At 43.6% G+C, this 17,611-nt stretch overlaps 1 protein-coding gene across 1 annotated transcript in view; it reads right to left on the bottom strand.

Annotated features, from left to right (window-relative positions):
* Positions 1 to 17,611, bottom strand: part of COG6 (component of oligomeric golgi complex 6) — a 166,532-nt gene that overhangs the window by 128,380 nt on the left and 20,541 nt on the right. The window lies entirely within an intron of this gene.

Here is a 17,611-nt window from a genome sequence, read left to right as displayed (position 1 = left end):
TCAATTCGTCGTCCTCCTTTTTCTGGAGCCATATGTTCCCCGCCTAGATTTGTAGATAGGCGGGTTATAAATAATTTTAAATAAATAAATAAAACCTTGCACATACATGAATGTATATATGTGTAGGGTTACCATATGGCCATATTAGCTATACATGTATAGCTAATGTTGTACACTAAGTAGGGCCCTTTTAATAAACTACAGTGGGTTTTGCATTTAGGCCCTAATTCTGCAAAGTGCGTCCTGATTGTAGGCAGCTGTAGGCGTCCTACAGCTGTCTAATCAGCCAATCGGGAGGCATGTTTTCTAAAAAAAATGCTCCCTAGGCAGGCCACCTATATTGAAGGCGCCTCCGGGAGTCTAGGGAGGCTTGCAAGCCCGCCTAAGCTCGCCTGAGACTAGGTGCTAGCCTTAGGCGAACCTAGGCAGCCCTACGCGTCTCCCTAGCAAAGCGGGAGACGCTTACAATATAGGCTAGCAAAATGCTGGCCTACATGGTAAATAGACTCGGCCACTATACTTTATCGCAGCAAGGATCTCCCTGCTGTGATTAGTGTAGCGTTCGTGGCTATGGCTGCCAGTCTCCCCAACCCTCCCCCCGACGTTCGCGGCATGAGGGTGCCCAACCCTTCCTGCCGACAAAACGGTAGGCCCCACCCCTTACAATCTTGGCAGAAGGGTGCCCAACCCCTCCTGCTGACAGGACCCGCCCCCTGAAGATCGCCGGCAGGAGGTTACCCAACCCCTCCTGCCGGACCCCCCCCCCCCAACAACATGCCCCAACCGCCCTCCCTGGACCCCCCCCCAATGGCCCCCCCGAAGATCGCTGGCAGGAGGGTGCCCAAAGCATCCTGCCTCCCCAACGGCCCCCTCCCCAAGATCGCCTGCAGGAGGGTGCCCAACCCCTCCTGCTGGACCCCCTCCCCCCAATGAAATCCCTACCCCGGAACCCCACCTTGGGCTTACCTCCAAGTTGGCCGGACGGGTCTTTGCACCATCCGGCCAGCAGGCCCACTTCTGTCCAAATGAGGCGGGCCCGCCCTCCCCTCCCCTGCCCAACCCACAGGATCCTAGGGCCTGATTGGCCCAGATGCCTAAGGCTCCTCCCGCTATAGGAGTGTCCTTAGGCGCTTGTGCCAATCAGGCCCTAGGATCCTGTGGGTCGGCAGGGGAGAGGCGGGCCTGCTGGCCGGACGGTGAAAAGACCCATCTGGCCAACTTGGAGGTAAGCCTGAGAGGGGTTTCCGGTGGGGGGGTTTTGTTGGGGGGGGGTCCGGCAGGAGGGGTTGGGCACCCTCTCTCCCTGGCTATGATGGCTCTAGTGTACTAGTATCTAGGTTTAGTTGCTATGAGCAATGCATTTTTCACCCTGGAGATCTAATCAGATAATTTCTAAATCATCCTGCCAGATTCTTTTTGAAACTATCTTCTACCTTTCTAAAGCTGTCTTGCAATCTCTTTTATACTATTGTTAGTGTGACAACTAATTTTTGTCTCTCTCTCTTCATCAAAGTAATTGTTAAATCTTGACACATTTCATTAATGGAAAACTGGCTAAAGCATTTTATAATAACAGTTAAAAAGATTAGAAAAATGCAGTTTGTGGAGGGTGGCCAATGTTATGCTGATTTTTAAAAAGGGCTCCAGGGGTGATCTGGGAAATTACAGACCGGTAAGCCTCACTTCGGTGCCGGGCAAAATGGTAGAAACAATTATAAAAAATAAAATTGTGGAACACGTAGACAAACATGATTTAATGAGACGGAGTGAGGATGGGTTCAGCCGAGGGAGATCTTGCCTACCAATTTACTTGACTTCTTTGAAGGTGTAACTAAACATGTGGATTAAGGTGAGCCGGTTGATGTAGTGTATCTAGATTGACCACATCCCCACCCCCTTGGACTGATGGTTGCCGCAAGAACTCATGGCAGCCATTCAGAGAGCAGCTTTGCTCGGGACAGGAGCATAGGAAGATCGCTCCTGCCTCGGTTCATCACTGGACCTCCAGGAATTTTAAAGGTACCATATTGGGGAGGAGGGAGGGAGGTGAGAATTGTTAGAGGAGGCAGGAGGGAACCCTCCTGTCCCAGCCCACCGCTGGACCACCAGGTCTTACGGCAGGCCTGGTGGAGACCTGAAAGACATCAGGAAGAAAGGGGAACAGGGCAGAGCCTGGCAAGGCAAGGAGGGAGGGGATTGGGTACAGAGCCTGGAAGGGAAGGGCACTTGAATATAAAAAAGGTTACCTAGGTTTATATTCGAGTATATATGGTATAAGGCAAAATAACAGTCTAAAATTTTTATTCAGAAGCTGTCACAAAATATATACCTTCCTAAAATCACGTTTCCGATCTGCAGCAACAAATGTTTCATAGTTTTTGTAGTGAGTTTCAATACTGCTATAAGAATTACTTGCCTAATCTCTTTCTACCTGTATGAAAAACACTATAATGTTGGACATTAACTCCATTCACAACATATAATTTAATATTTTACAGTCCCTTGGTTTCTTTTCAGTTGAAAGTGTATATATAGTTTTAATTCACACTACCTGCTTCCTTCACACTTTCCAAACTGATATAATGAATGCACAATATCTTTATATTCTGTACATGCATACTTACAACAAAAGGTTTTCTCATGCCCCCCAGCTCCTTCCCCAGTGACCCTCTTGTGATGCAAGATATTCTGTTATGTCTTGGTTTTGTATGACACTGAAGTACTAAGCAGAAAGATTTTGTAGAGATCACTGTATGCTAAAATGGCAAAGGGCACTCAAATGAGATCACGAGTACTATTTGCCATGTTGATGTGCAAAATTTAATGCTGTACTTTGCAAGCAGTTGCTTTATTTCTTCATTGCTAATGTGTGTCTGCAAAGCACAATTATGCAAAGCAGCTCATTAGCTATAAATGCAGTATTAAATAATGCAAGAAAACAATTTGTTTTTCAAAATGTAACAATCAAAAGATTTTGTAGTCAAGGCCTGCTAGCACTATTTTGCCAGTAGACCTAGTTCAAATAGCAAAACATGTAAATTTTTTTAATTTACTATACTGGCTTTATAGTTTGTTCCATGCAGTTACCGTATATACTCGAAAAATGGATGACTCGAATATAAGTTGGGCGGCTTAATAGTCAAGTGCCCTGCCCTGCCAGGCTCTACACCCAGCCCTCTTCCCTCCCTCCCTCTCCTATCAGGCTCTGCACCCAGCCCCCTCCCTGCCAGGCACTGCCCACAGCCCCATTCTCTCCCTCCTCTGTCAGGCTCTGCACTCAGAGCCCTCCCTGTCAGGCACTGCACACAGCCCCCTTCTCTCCCTCCTCTGTCAGGCTCTGCACCCAGTCCCCTCCCTGCCAGGCACTGCACCCAGCCCCCTCCCTCCCTCCCTCCATCTACCCCTCCCGGCTCACCACCCTGTTCCCCTCTCTATCATATCTCCGCTACCACTGGAATCCCTGGTGGTCCAGAGATGTAGCGGCAGGAGCAAGCTTTCCACGCTCCTGCCCCGCTGCTTATCCGGTCGGTCATTGCTGTGAGTTCTGGCTGAGCAGGAGTGCACTTTGGCGCTGCTAGTCGGCACTAAGCAGCTTCCTGAATGACTCCCATGAATTATTCTGCTATTTACTAATCTATGACCAAATTTATCTTGGGCCATGCATGCTCTGCCAGGCTAGCATGCTATTGGACACAGAACAGAAAACAGAAGAGACCAGGGTCCTGGCAATCCATGTCCCTTAATAAAAATTATTATTATGGCAAATGAATGCCATATCCTCATTCATATCCTCAAGACAGAATGCTCTTGTTGAAAGCAATTTCAACTTAAATTTAAAAGCATTAAACATCTGCGTTACATAAGTTTCAAGTTTATTTGAATTTGATGTTTCGCTTATTATAATCTAAGCGAATTACATTAAAAAAAAAGATTTAACATATAACATTAAAATATATAATACTACATTAAAAAAAGGGGCGGCGATAGACTGACAATACGGACAAACTAAGATACATTAGGAAAAAACAAAAGGAGGTAAAGTTACAAATTGTTGTTTCCCGTAGGGGAGATTTTCTTTGGAGATTTTCTTTGGAGAAGGGATACTTGGGTGTCTATATTACAAGTAACCAGGTATCATTAAATGGCCAATTACTACAATTTCTTTCCATAAGAGAAAGACATTCAACATAAAGGGCTCACATTCAAGCTCTTCAATGAATACAGTAATCATTATCCAGTTCAAATCCTTGTACACTTTTCACATTCCGTTGTCTAAAATATACAATTCAAAATGCATTCAAGTAGGAGCTTGTTTCATTAGCCTATACAATATATAGTATTTGCAATAAGAAAGGACAGCTACAAAACATTTTAAAAAGTTAAAAAAAGAAACTAGTTTTATTTGCACAACTCTTGATATTATTTGTCACAGCGATCCCAAATTTGCTCCAAACAAGACTAAAAAAAAAAAAAATTAAACAGAGCCCACCTGCATTCAATTACAAGAGATGAGCTGATTAAAATGCTCCAAGATGAAGAATCAAACTGTTTTTGTTGCATGAAGTGAATTTGAAGCAAAGATTTAAACATTCCAAACATGTGACTGCCAAAAGAACTCTATGAAGATGTTATTCCAAAAGGTACAGATTAGGGGGGGGGGGGAGGCTATAGGAAAATGTCAATGTATTTGAATAATCCTTGAAACTGTCAATGTCACCATTTTAACTAGACAAAGTTTGACAGCACCAAGACACTCGGTAGCCGAGTATTAAAGAAACTGCTAGGAAAGGTCAGTATGAGATATTAGATTATTTTTAGAAGAATTGCAATCGCCTCTGTGTGAGACTGGGGAAAATGTTGACTGTTCAACAGTTTCAAGATTTATTTCACAAAGGACGTGCATGGGAGGGTGGTACAAAGGAATTCATTGCTGAATAAAAGCCATATGATGTGCCACAGAGGGGGCACTTCTGTAACAGGGTGATTGGTTAAGGAGCCTATTCTGATAAAGGAGCTGTTCAAAAAAACAAAATCTCTTCTTGCTTTCCTCACAAAAAAAGGTCTGGCATAAATACTCACAGCTATTTAGGCACATTTATGTTCAGTTACAGTAGTATTCTGTAAACCATTGTTTCTCAATCCATTTCTCAGAAAACTAAACTAAACTAAACTTTAAGTTTATATATCGCACCATCTCCACGGATGTGGAGTCGATACAGTTTACAAGAACTTAAAATATAGGAAGAGATGGAAAAAAAAAAAAGGTTTACATGAACTTATATATGGAAGAGAAGAGTAAGGGGGGATAGAATTATATTTTAGTGAAAAGACGGGTTTTCAGTTGCTTGCGGAATAATTGGAGAGAGTCCAGGTTCCGCAGCGGGGTCATAAGGTCACCCAGCAAGTCAGGTTTTCGGGATCTTCATATTTAACAGACATAGGATAGGACTGTTTGCAATGGAGGTAGCATAAGCAGATGTGTACTGTGGATATTCTGAAAATCCGACTGGCTGGGTGTGTCTCAATGACTAGACTGAAAGCTTCTGCTATAAAGTTCTTTTCTTTTTAGTTCAGACGTTAGGATGTGTTTGATTAATCTAGCCAAATCTTTTACTCTAGTGTTTATAAACTAGTAAAAGGACTGCTTGCTATTATTTTTGCCAAATTGCTTTCTTCCAGCCAGAGTCCTGTGAGTGATCCCATTTTATCTAACCAGAAACAATAAGGAGAAAGGTTTATGATTTGGGGGGATATGCAGGGCGTCCTGTCAACTCATGAGGAAAGTTCTCTGCATTGTAGTGGGGAAGAAATCTCAAAACCTTCTTCTAGGACCTCTGATAAGTGTTTTCACTCTTGGAAGATGTCATAGCTACTTTATTTGCTTAAACCATCTGTTTCCTTCCTGCAGACATTACATTTTACAGCGAGTGGGAGGTGATAGTGGATCGCTAAAGCATTTGAAGCGTGGGAGGGTAGGTTTGGCTTGTGACAAGCTGCCAAGGGAGTAAGAGATGCTGATGCTGCTTTTTTATCAGATCCTCAAAGACTTAAGTTGAACTAGTTTAGTGTCAATGCTCATTTTTTTCAGGCAGTCTCATTTTACCAGTTGGGGAAAGATAGAAGAAAAAATATTATGCTGCATATGGGAATCTGTATGCTCATCTACTACCCCAAGTGGAAGAATTTCAACTAGTCAGAATTATATTATTTGGTCTTTATCTACAGTCATTCACTAAGACAGTTTAGGCCTAGTCTTACTAATCTACAAAATAAGCTTGTCTCCTTTCCCATGGAGGGGCATAATAAAAAAAAAAACATCTAAGTCCCCTTATGGCCTAGGCCCTAAACGCTGAAAGTAGAAGCAGGGAAAATATCCATTCTAAAAAATAAAAAAAAAAATCCAAAATGAGTTGGTTTTTTTTGAGAATGGCCTACCACTACGTTCAGCTGTTTAAACGTCCAGACCACCACATCTACACTTACAACACATTACCAACCGAAAAAACAGCCTAAGTCCCAAATGCCCCAAATTAGACCTTTTAGGTCAAGGAGGGGCCAGCCTTTCACCTAAAAGCTGGATTCTGTAACCGGTGTGTCAAAAAGAACACTGGTTACAGAACTCACACATTCCCCTCCCCCCCCAAGCAACGATCAAGGCAGGAGAGATGGATCATCTCCCCTGCCGCGATTGTCCCCCCGAATTGCCGCGATCAACCCCCCCTAAACTGCTATGACAGGAGAGATGCCCAATCTCTCCTGCCACAATCCACCCCCCCCCCACCAAACCGATCCTGGCAGGAGGGAGCCCAACCCCTTCTGCCCTGATGAACCCCTCCCCCAACGATGCGATCCGGGCAGGAGGGAGCCCAACCCCTTCTGCCCCGGTGACCCCCCCTCCCCCCGATCGGGTACGGGCAGGGGGGAGTCCAACACCTCCTCCCCCGACGAACCCCCCGATACGATCTGGGCAGGAGGGAGCCCAATCCCTCCTGCCCCAGTGACCCCCCACCCCTCCCAATCGATCCAGGCAGGAGGGAGCCCAACTCCTCCTGCTCACAATGAACACCCCTCACGACCGCCCCCTCTCCGAACCCTCGATTGTCCCCCCTAAACCCGGCGACACCCCTGCCAACCGCCGATCCTGCGACACCCCCATCCCCGACACTCCCCTTACCTAAAATCCATTGGACAGACGGACGGGTCCCAAGCCCGTCTGCCCAGCAGGCCCGCCATTCGCCGAATGGCTGGCCTTAGGGCCTGATTGGGCCAGGCGCTAAGGCCCCGCCCACTTGTACTACTGCCAAAAGTTAATAGGCTTAAGAGCGATAAATCCCTGGGACTGGATGGTATCCATCCGAGGGTCAAGGAACTGAAAGGGACTATAGCTGAACTGCTTCAGCTAATAGCCAATCTGTCGATCAAATTGGGAAAGATTCCAGAGGACTGCAAGGTGGTGAATGTTACGCCGATCTTCAAAAAAGGTTCGAGGGGAGACCCAGGAAACTATAGACCGGTGAGTCTGACCTTGGTACCGGGAAAGATGGTAGAAGCGCTGATAAAGGACCGCATCATTGATCACCTTGACGGACACGGTCTGATGAGGACCAGCCAGCAAGGTTTCAGCAAAGTCAGATCTTGTTTGACGAACTTGCTGCACTTCTTCGAGGGAGTAAAAATGCAGATAGACAAGAGCAACCCAGTCAACATTGTATATCTGAATTTTCAGAAGGCGTTTGACAAGGTTCCGCATGAATGACTACTTCAGAAAGCTGCGAGCCATGGAATCGAGGATGAAATACTCATGTGGATTAAAAACTGGCTGGAGCTTAGGAAACAGAGAGTGGGGGGTAAATGGACAATACTCAGACTGGAAGAACTTCACTAGAGGGGTGCTGCAGGGTTCGGTGCTTGGACCCATGGTCTTCAACATCTTTATAAAGGATCTGGACATTGGTACGATGAGTGAGGTGATTAAATTTGCAGACAATACGAAGTTATTCAGAGTAGTGAAGACACAGGGGGATTGCGAAGATCTGCAATGTGACATAATCAGGCTCGAGGAATGGGCATCAACATGGCAGATGAGGTTAAGTGTAAAGTGATGCATGTCGGTAACAAAAATCTCATGCATGAATACAGTATGTCCGGGGTGGTACTTGGAGAGACCTCCCAGGAAAGAGACTTGGGAGTTCTGATCGACAAGTCGATGAAGCCGTCTGCGCAATGTGCATCGGCAGCAAAAAGGGTGAACAGAATGCTAGGAATGATAAAGAGGAGGATCACGAACAGGTCGGAGAAGGTTATCATGCCATTGTACCGGGCCATGGTGTGCCCTCACCTGGAGTACTACGTCCAGCACTGGTCGCCATACATGAAGAAAGACATGGTACTACTCGAAAGGGTCCAGAGAAGAGCGACTAAAATGGTTAAGGGGCTGGAGGAGTTGCCGTACAGTGAGAGATTAGAGAAACTTGGCCTCTTCTCCCTTGAACAGACATGATCGAAACATTCAAGGTACTGAAGGGAATAGACTTAGTAGATAAAGACAGGTTATTCACCCTCTCCAAGGTAGGGAGAACGAGAGAATTGAAAGGGGATAGATTCCGTATGAACGTAAGGAAGTTCTTCTTCACCCAGAGTCTGGTAGAAAACTGGAACGCTCTTCCGGAGTCTGTAATAGGAGAAAACACCCTCCAGGGATTCAACATAAGAACATAAGCATAAGAACATAAGCAATGCCTCCGCTGGGTCAGATCAGAGGTCCATCTTGCCCAGCAGTCTGCACACGCGGTGGCCCAACAGGTCCAGGACCTGAACTGTAATCCTCTATCTATACCCCTCTATCCTCTTTTCCAGCAGGAAATTGTCCAATCTTTTCTTGAACAACAGTACCGTATGCTGCCCTATTACGTCCTCTGGAAGCGCATTCCAGGTGTGCACCACACGTTGGGTGAAGAAGAACTTCCTAGGATTGGTTTTGAATCTGTCCCCTTTCAACTTTTCCGAATGCCCTCTTGTTCTTTTATTTTTCGAAAGTTTGAAGAATCTGTCCCTCTCCACTCTCTCTATGCCTTTCATGATTTTGTAAGTCTCTATCATATCCCCTCTAAGTCTCCCCTTCTCCAGGGAAAAGAGTCCCAGTTTTTCCAATCTCTCAGCGTATGAAAGGTTTTCCATACCTTTTATCAGATGTGTCGCTCTCCTCTGAACCCTCTGAATGCCATATCTTTCTTAAGGTACGGCGACCAATATTGGACGCAGTACTCCAGATGCGGACGCACCATCGCCCGATACAACAGCAGGATAACTTCTTTCGTTCTGGTTGTAATACCCTTCTTGATTATGCCTAGCATTCTCTTTGCCTTCTTAGCGGCTGCTGCGCACTGTGCGGTCGGCTTCATTGTCATGTCCACCATTACCCCCAAGTTCCTTTCTTGGGTACTCTCCTTCAATAATATCCCTCCCATCGTATAACTGCTGAACTGGAATGCACGCAGGTAGGGCTAGTCTTAGGGCGCTGGTCTTTGACCGGAGGGCCGCCGCGTGAGCGGACTGCTGGGCACAATGGACCACTGGTCTGACCCAGCAGCGGCAATTCTTATGTTTTTATGTCTCAGTCTCCACCTGCTGGCAGAGGAGTGTAAACCCATCCGTTCTGTGCCGGTCTGGAGAGATGCTAAAGAACACCTGTTACAGGACAAGCAGGCATAATAGTCACACATGTGGGACTCCAAGCTGCCAAGATAATGTCTCTAGAAGAGGTTAAATATTGAATATACAGAAGTCTGGTGAAATCCAATAGGGTTGGAGGGAAAGTTGGCTTTAAGTAGAGAATAGATTCTGCAGAAATCCAAACCAACTGTTTGCTCTAAACAGCAATAAGAGGTAAATGTATGAACTGTTCCCCAAGTAGCCACTTTGCAGATATCAATTGATGCAGAGCGAAAATGAACTACCAAGGTAGCCATAGCCTGTACAATATGAGCTGTTACATGACCTTGCAGTGTCAACCCAGCTTGAATATACCCAATGAGATACAGTTCACTAATCAAATGGAGATGTTTCTTTTAGAATAGCAACTCCTAACCTATTAAGAACAAAGAGCTGGGAGGACTTTCTATGTGGTTTAGTCCAGTCCAGGTAGTATGCCAGATTAAGCTTGCAGTCAAAAGGTGGGAAGGGCTGGTTTTGGAAAGAAAATATGCAAAACAACGGACTGGTTGAGATGGAATTCTATGACTACTTTAGGGATGAGTTTTGGATGAGTTCAAAGGACTACTCTGTCATGATAGAATCTTGTGTAGGGAGGATCCGATACAAGGGCTTGAAGTTCACTCACTCGGCATGCAGACATGAAGGCTATGAGGAAAATGACTTTCCAAGTGAGTAGTTTGAGAGAATAAGATGTAGCTCTTAATACTTACTTCTGAAATTTCTGTTAATGTTAATCCCCATTTTCTCTTGACAAACCAAGTTTTGTGAAGTAGAGTTCAGAGGTTTATTATCACTAACTCTTCAAAGGCTGAAACATACTACGGTATCTTTCAGGTAACTAATAAAACTAAGAATCTCTTCAGCCCACAGCTTATTTTTCATTACATTTTCATCTCCCAAAACAAGAAATTCCAATCTCTTCACTCTGGGATTGGAAATTTATTTCTGATTCTTTAAAAAGTACCTTGATGTTACTGCTTGTGATTTTCTGTGCCAGGAATTCACCGTCCATGTGAAGAGTGAAATTTTTAGCTAGCCATGACTAGTGATCCCCTTTAAAGTTATTTTCTCTTTTATGAAAACAAGCCACTCCCTAATAATTTATGTCCACTGGTGGAGGCTGGTGGAGACAAATTAGTGTCTATTAGTTATGGATTAAAGGGCAGGTTACTATTTTGCATTCTGTCAGACAGAACTGATGTTTATTACCAGAATCACTGATATTCCTTTGTTTGCAGGGAATGGTTGGTCTTTCTTATTTCCAGATATTAGATCTGATGTAAGAGGCTGCCTGCATGACAAAACTGTGAATCTATTAATAAAATTAAAATTAAGTAGAAAAAAAAAACAAAGCCTGCTAGAGTTGATAACTTCTAGCTGTAACAGTAATGACTTTACTCACAGCAGGTGTATTTATTTGTCAGCACGAAAAGTTAATGCATTCCAACGCTATTAAACACGTGTTATTTGCCACAGGGCCCATTTTTATGCCCCACAGCAAACATGTGTTAATGATGTCTGCATGCACTGTTAGCAAATGAAGCTGTAAAAATCTAAATTTAAAAGGGCTCTCTTGACTGTGGTATGAGAAGAATGTATGTATTTTAGCCCGTCCTCTCTCTGTCTCTCTCCCTGGCCCCCTTTGTCTGTCTGTCTTTTTCTGTGCCTCTCCCTGCCCCTGTGTCTTTCTTCTTTTCTTTCTGTCTCCCTTCCTCCCGCTGTCTGTCTTTCTATCTATCTGTCTCTCTTCCTTCCTCCTATGCAGCAGCATTTCTCTCCCCACACTTCCCTGTGCAGCAGCCACAGCAGAATTCCCTCCCCCTCCATTTCCCTGTGCAGCAGCCACATCAGCAGCATTCCCTCCCCCACACCACTTCCCTGTGCAGCAGCAGCGTTTCCCCTACCTCCCCTTTCTCTTCCCATGGCCTGGCCAGCTCCCTTACTGTCCCCCCCTTCCCTTCCCGCGGTCCCGACAAACCTGCCGATTCCAGCAGCGTGTGCAGCACTCTACACACGCTGCTTCAGGGCCTTCTACTGCCCTGATTTACTTTGGCACGTCCCTGATGACATCATCTGAGATGCGGCACAGCAAATCAGGGCAGTAAAAGGCCCCGAAGCAGTGTGTGTAGAGTTCTGCACACGCTGCTGGAATCGGCAGGTTTGTAGTCGGGATCGCGGGAAGGGAAGGGGGGGGCAGTAAGGGAGCCGGTCAGACGTAAGCTTGACTCCCACGACTGAATTTTGGCAACTTTGTTTTTAGTCTACCCTTAGACTAACGGTTCCCTTAGTTACTTTGAGAAGTTTATTTTTGTTTTAAAAGCCGCCTTCGCGGCTCCTCTCTAGATCCCCGCCTGCATCGGAAGCCTTCTCCGACGCAGGTGCGGCTCGAGAGAAGAGCCTTCACTGCGGCTTTGTCTGTTGAAAATCATCCGTTCTGCCAAAAAACAAAAATGTGCAGCCACCCCTAGCATGGCTTACTTTAGGTTTCTTCCCCCTCCCCCGTTGCCGAGTCTCTGTTAATATTCAGATGCCATCTCTCTGTCTCGCAGCGGGATTGCCGGCTCTGGCCAGACAAAGTTCATTTTTTAGTTCAAAGCTGACGCTGCTTCTCCTCTCTCGATCCCTGCCAGAGTCGGAAGTCTTCTCCGACTCTGGTGAGGTTCGATAAGAGGAGCCGCGGCGGGGACTATGAACAAAAAAATGAACTTTGTCTGGCCGGAGCCGGCAAGCCCACAGCGAGACAGAGAGATGCGTGGTAAGCATGCATGTGCACTCTGCCGGCCACATACACACACTTATTTTTGGGTTTAAGGTATGGTTAAGGGAGTTGTCTTATGTAAGCAAGCAATTTTATAAAGCGCTAAATGTAAAATATATGCAAGTTTAGAAGAGCCATTTTGCATAACAAATATAGTCATGTGAAAAAATTAGGACATCCCATTAAATATTCAGTTCTTTCTTAAGAAATGTTCACATATCGATGACAAAGCTTCATTTTATTTATCTCTAGAAAAGAAAAGTGATGTAATTGCAGGTAAACCACAAAAAGTTTCCTTGATTTACTCATGAAACAAAAGATAGCCACAAAAATGTGTATTCTAACTGACAGATTTAGACAATTGGCTCAGAAGGACCTCTGATTTAGATAAACTGAGCTTAAAACCAGAAAAGTCACCAAATGTTTTAAAATTTTCTAAAAAAGGCAAATAAGGAACATTCTGACTCACTTACATGAATTAATAGATCATCAGAAATATCCAGGCCTCAAACTCTTAGAGCATGTTTTAGACGCAGATGGCTCCCTCCTTTCTTTTGATTTGTTAAAGCAACAAAGGAAACTTGTATGAGGCGATTTGTTTGCTTACTGTCAATTAAAACTTTACCTCAATTCTTTAGATAAGAATCTACTTTGACTAAAGATTGGAGAGTGTCTTCGGGTGTGATTTGATGCTCTGTGCAGCCCAATATCAGGGCTGCAAAGTCACAATATTTTAAGTGGCTAAATACAGTGAATGTGTAATAATTAAGACAAGAGACATTGATATGAAAAATATACCAATAATAAAAAAAATACATCAGTTTATAGAAGATGGCCTATTTCCTTTTATTATCATGGTGCAATTCTGTGTGTGTGAAACAGTTGTTCACATAAACAGTCAGGTCCAAGCTGGCACAGGAGGAGGTAGTGACCCACTGTGTAGCAGTTCACTTTATCCTCTGCTACCTGTGTCTGCACTGAATTCTGCACAGCATGTGCGTCCTGAGAGGGTGAGGAATTCTGCACTTGCAGAATTTTGCCAGAAATAATTTATGTACACAACACAGAACTTATCAAAAAATATTTGAGTCTCTACTCTTAGAAAACCCAAGACGCCGCAACTATTTTGAGAAAGGCCACATTGATAATAGCATAAAAACATAAGAATTGCCGCTGCTGGGTCAGACCAGGTCCATCGTGCCCAGCAGTCCGCTCACGCGGCGGCCCTCTGGTCAAAGACCAGTGCCCTAACTGAGACTAGCCCTACCTACGTACATTCTGGTTCAGCAGGAACTTGTCCAACTTTGTCTTGAATCCCTGGAGGGTATTTTCCCCTATGACAGACTCCGGAAGAGTGTTCCAGTTTTCTAACACTCTCTGGGTAAAAAAGAACTTCCTTATGTTCGTACGGAATCTATCCCTTTTCAACTTTAGAGAGTGCCCTCTCGTTCTCCCTACCTTGGAGAGGGTATGTCTATTCTCTTCATTATCTTGAATGTTTCGATCATATCCCCTCTGTTCGAGGAAGAAGAGGCCCAGTTTCTCTAATCTTTCGCTGTACGGCAGCTCCTCCAACCCCTTAACCATCTTAGTCAAGTTTCAAGTTTAATCAAGTTTGATGAATCGCTTATTACATACTAAGCGATTAACAATAAAATATAAATTGTACAGTTTTTAAAAAAGGGGAAAAACAAACTGACAAAACAAACATACTCGGGCACATGTGGAAAGGAAAAAGGAGGGAAAAAGTTACAAAATTGTTGTTCTTCAGATGAAAAGAAAGGAAAAGCCAAGTAAGGGAAAAACATGAGGTTTGGGGTAAAATTATTAGGAAAACTTTTTGTTTAAAGATTAAAAGAAGCTTTAAAAAGAAAAGTTTTTAAATGGGTTTTGAATATTCTGAGGTCTTTTGTTTCTCTTATATATAAAGGTAGGGAATTCCAGGTAAGAGGGGCCATTACTGAGAATATATCATGACGTCTGGTTCCAATAACTTTTAAAGAAGGAACCATAAGCAACCCTTGAGTTGTGGAACAAAGAGAACGAGTCGTGTTGTATGGAATTAGTAGTTGGTCGATAAATTGAGGTTCGTTGGTGGATAATATTTTAAATACCAAAAGCAATATTTTATATGTTATGCGTTGATTAATGGGAAGCCAGTGCGAATCTATAAGAAAAGGAGTTACATGGTCATATTTTTTTCCGTTATGAATAATTTTAATTGCAGTGTTCTGGATTATTTGTAGGCGTTTTTTTTCCTTTTGCATAATGTTTAACAGTAGGGAGTTGCAATAGTCAAGCTTAGCGATAACAAGGGAATGTATCAAAATATTTAGTCGCTCTTCTCATTCTTGAGACCACCATTGTATACCTTAAAACAGTTTATTCTGCCAATCAGAAGAAAGTTCACTAATGCAGATTATTAAAGTGGGAAGAGCTTTTGGGGAAGGTGGCCTTCTTATAGGAGTTTTAAAATAGGAGTAAAAACCTGGTTTTTAAGCAAGCTTTCCAACCTGACTGAAGAATATTAGGACTTCAGTCTTCTTTCCTAAAAATGTGGTAACTACCCTCATGTGTTCCACTAATCAAAGTCTATTGGATAATTATTTTTGTGTAACCCCTATCCCCTCTTATTGTTCTTTTATTACACCAATAAATTTATTTGTTAGAATTGTTATTTTTATGTCAGTTAATCATTATTTATTATGAACTGCCTTGAAATGATTGTTGAAAGGCAGTTTACCAAACAGAACAAAATAAATTACTACATGGATTTGTATGCAAGTGATTATTTAGGGGGAAGGCAACTAAAAACCACACTATAATGCTTCTTGCTGAATATGTGATTGTGGGGATCCTCTTTGCACTGCAGTCTATATTGCTTGCCACAGAGTTCCACTAGATTCAGGTCCAGGCTTCAACTGGACCTCGCAAGGATATTTGTTCTTCCTAAGCCACACCATATTGTTCTATTCTTAGATCACTGCCCTGCTGAAAATGTGAATCTTCTCCACAGTCCCAGGTCTATAGCAGGATGGAATAGGTTTCTTCCAAAACCTGCCTGGACTTTCAGTTTCATAAGCCTCCTTATCCTCACTTCTGTAAAGCACCCCCAGAGCATAATGCTGTTACTACCATATTTTACATGGGATGGTGTTAGCAGGTTGAGGTGCTGCATTGTTTTATGCCAGTGTTTCTCAACCGTTGCCTGCAACAAGTGCCACTGAACACAGAAAGAGCGAGTGCGGCTCGAACAAGTAAAGGGACATGATCTTCCTGAGACAAAGGGAGAAGGGGGGGAGGAGCGCGATTTTGGGACAAAGGCTGGAAGGCAGGGAGGAGGCACGAACTTGACAAAGAAAAGGAAGGGAGGGGGATGAACATGGGACACAAAAGGGAGGGAGGAAGGGGCGCTAAATTGGGACAAGGAGGGAGGGAATAGAAAGGGAGATTTGTTGGGCATGAGTATGTGAGACGGAAAGAGATGGTGCAAATGGGGAAAGGAAGAAAGAGGAAAATTGGGCAGAGAGAGAGGAAGAGATGTATGGGGAGAGAAGGATGAGAAGGAGAAATATTGGATATGGTGGTGGAGAGAGAACAGAGGAAAAGATTGAAGGGGATGCAAGGTGGAGGAATATTGGACATAGTGATGGAGGAAGATATGTGGCATGGTGCTGGAGAGGGGTGATAGAAGGAGAAATGGGCATGGGGCTGGTGGGTAGTGTTGAAAAATGTTGCACATTATCTGGGGAATGAGCGAAGGAGAAATGGTGCTAATAGGGGTGGAGGAGAAAGGAAGAAAAGTTGGATTCATGGAGGGATAGAGAGAGATGTTGATTGGGGAAGGGAATGAGGTCTGGAGGAGATGAAGCATGCAGGAAAGAAAGAAGTAGGAAGAATGATATGTTCCCTCTCTAAACTACTAGACCCAGCTTCCTTGAATACACTGATCCATTCTTTGGTAATTTCTTGTATAGATTATTGTAATTCCCTTTATAAGGGCATTACAAAAAAGGAAATAAGACACTTTCAGATAGTGCAGCATACAGCTATCAAGATTATTTATGGCGCTAAGAAATACGATCATGTTTCTCTTCTTCTGTTCAACGCACATTGAACATAGAATTAGCTACAAAATCTTACTCTTAACTTTTACAACTCGCTCAATCAACTAGAGTTCATTGATAGACTCCTAATTCCTTATAATCCCACTAAATCACTTCATTCTATGTCACAGAATCTCCTTGTCGTACCATCATTAAAATTAATCAACATGCTGAGATCCAACAATTTCACTGTCACTGCACCTTCCCTCTGAAATTCGCTGCTTAATCATTTACGAATTGAATCTGTGCTAAAGCAATTTAAAGCAAAATTAAAAACATTCTTGTTCCAAAATGCTTTTGGATAACAACTGTTCTTTTTACACTTACCTATTGTTTGTCCCCTAATTTCCCCTTTATCTATTGTTTTTCTCAAAGACTGTAGTTCTCGCCCTTCTTTCCTAACGGCTCTTGAGCAGGCGGTAATTTTTGGCCAGTGCGGGGGTTAATGCGTGATGAAAAGTTGTGTGTGTTAACCCCGCTAGTGCGGCTTGATAAAAGGAGCCCTAAGCTGTGCTAGAAAGTGGCTTGCGCTATTTTTAGCATTTGGGTTCACTTCTAATTTGAGGCCACTTCTAATGCAGCAGTAAAATGGCTACACTTTCTGATTTCCCCATTAGCATGTGGCCATTAGTACTTGAGCTCTTATTATCACCTATATTGTAGTCAGTAGGGGTTCCAAGGTTAATTCTGTGCTAATCAGCCCACAGTAATGCCCACTTGCTGATTATCACAGGGCATGCCTATTCTCTGCCTCCAAACATGCTAAAAATTAAAATCTAATTTTTAGCATGCCTGAGTGCATCCCACGGTAGTACCTGTTTATCCTGTGGTAAGCACAAGTTAGTTCTTATCACAGCTTAGTAAAAGGGCTCCTATGATTTTTACTGCAAAAAAAAAAAAAAACAACTTCAATCTTTAGTTAGACACCTTTAATAGACCTCCTAGCAAACTCAATAAGTGAGCCTGTAACTTAAGACCCAAAGGCCTGCTCAAACCAATGCGTCTTTAATTGCTTCTTCAAAGTCATTATCTA

This window comes from Geotrypetes seraphini, chromosome 6 (genome assembly GCF_902459505.1).
Source record: "Geotrypetes seraphini chromosome 6, aGeoSer1.1, whole genome shotgun sequence".
NCBI lineage: Eukaryota > Metazoa > Chordata > Amphibia > Gymnophiona > Dermophiidae > Geotrypetes > Geotrypetes seraphini.
The sequence above is the reverse complement of the archived record's forward strand: the minus strand, read 5'-3'. Positions and strand labels throughout refer to the sequence as shown.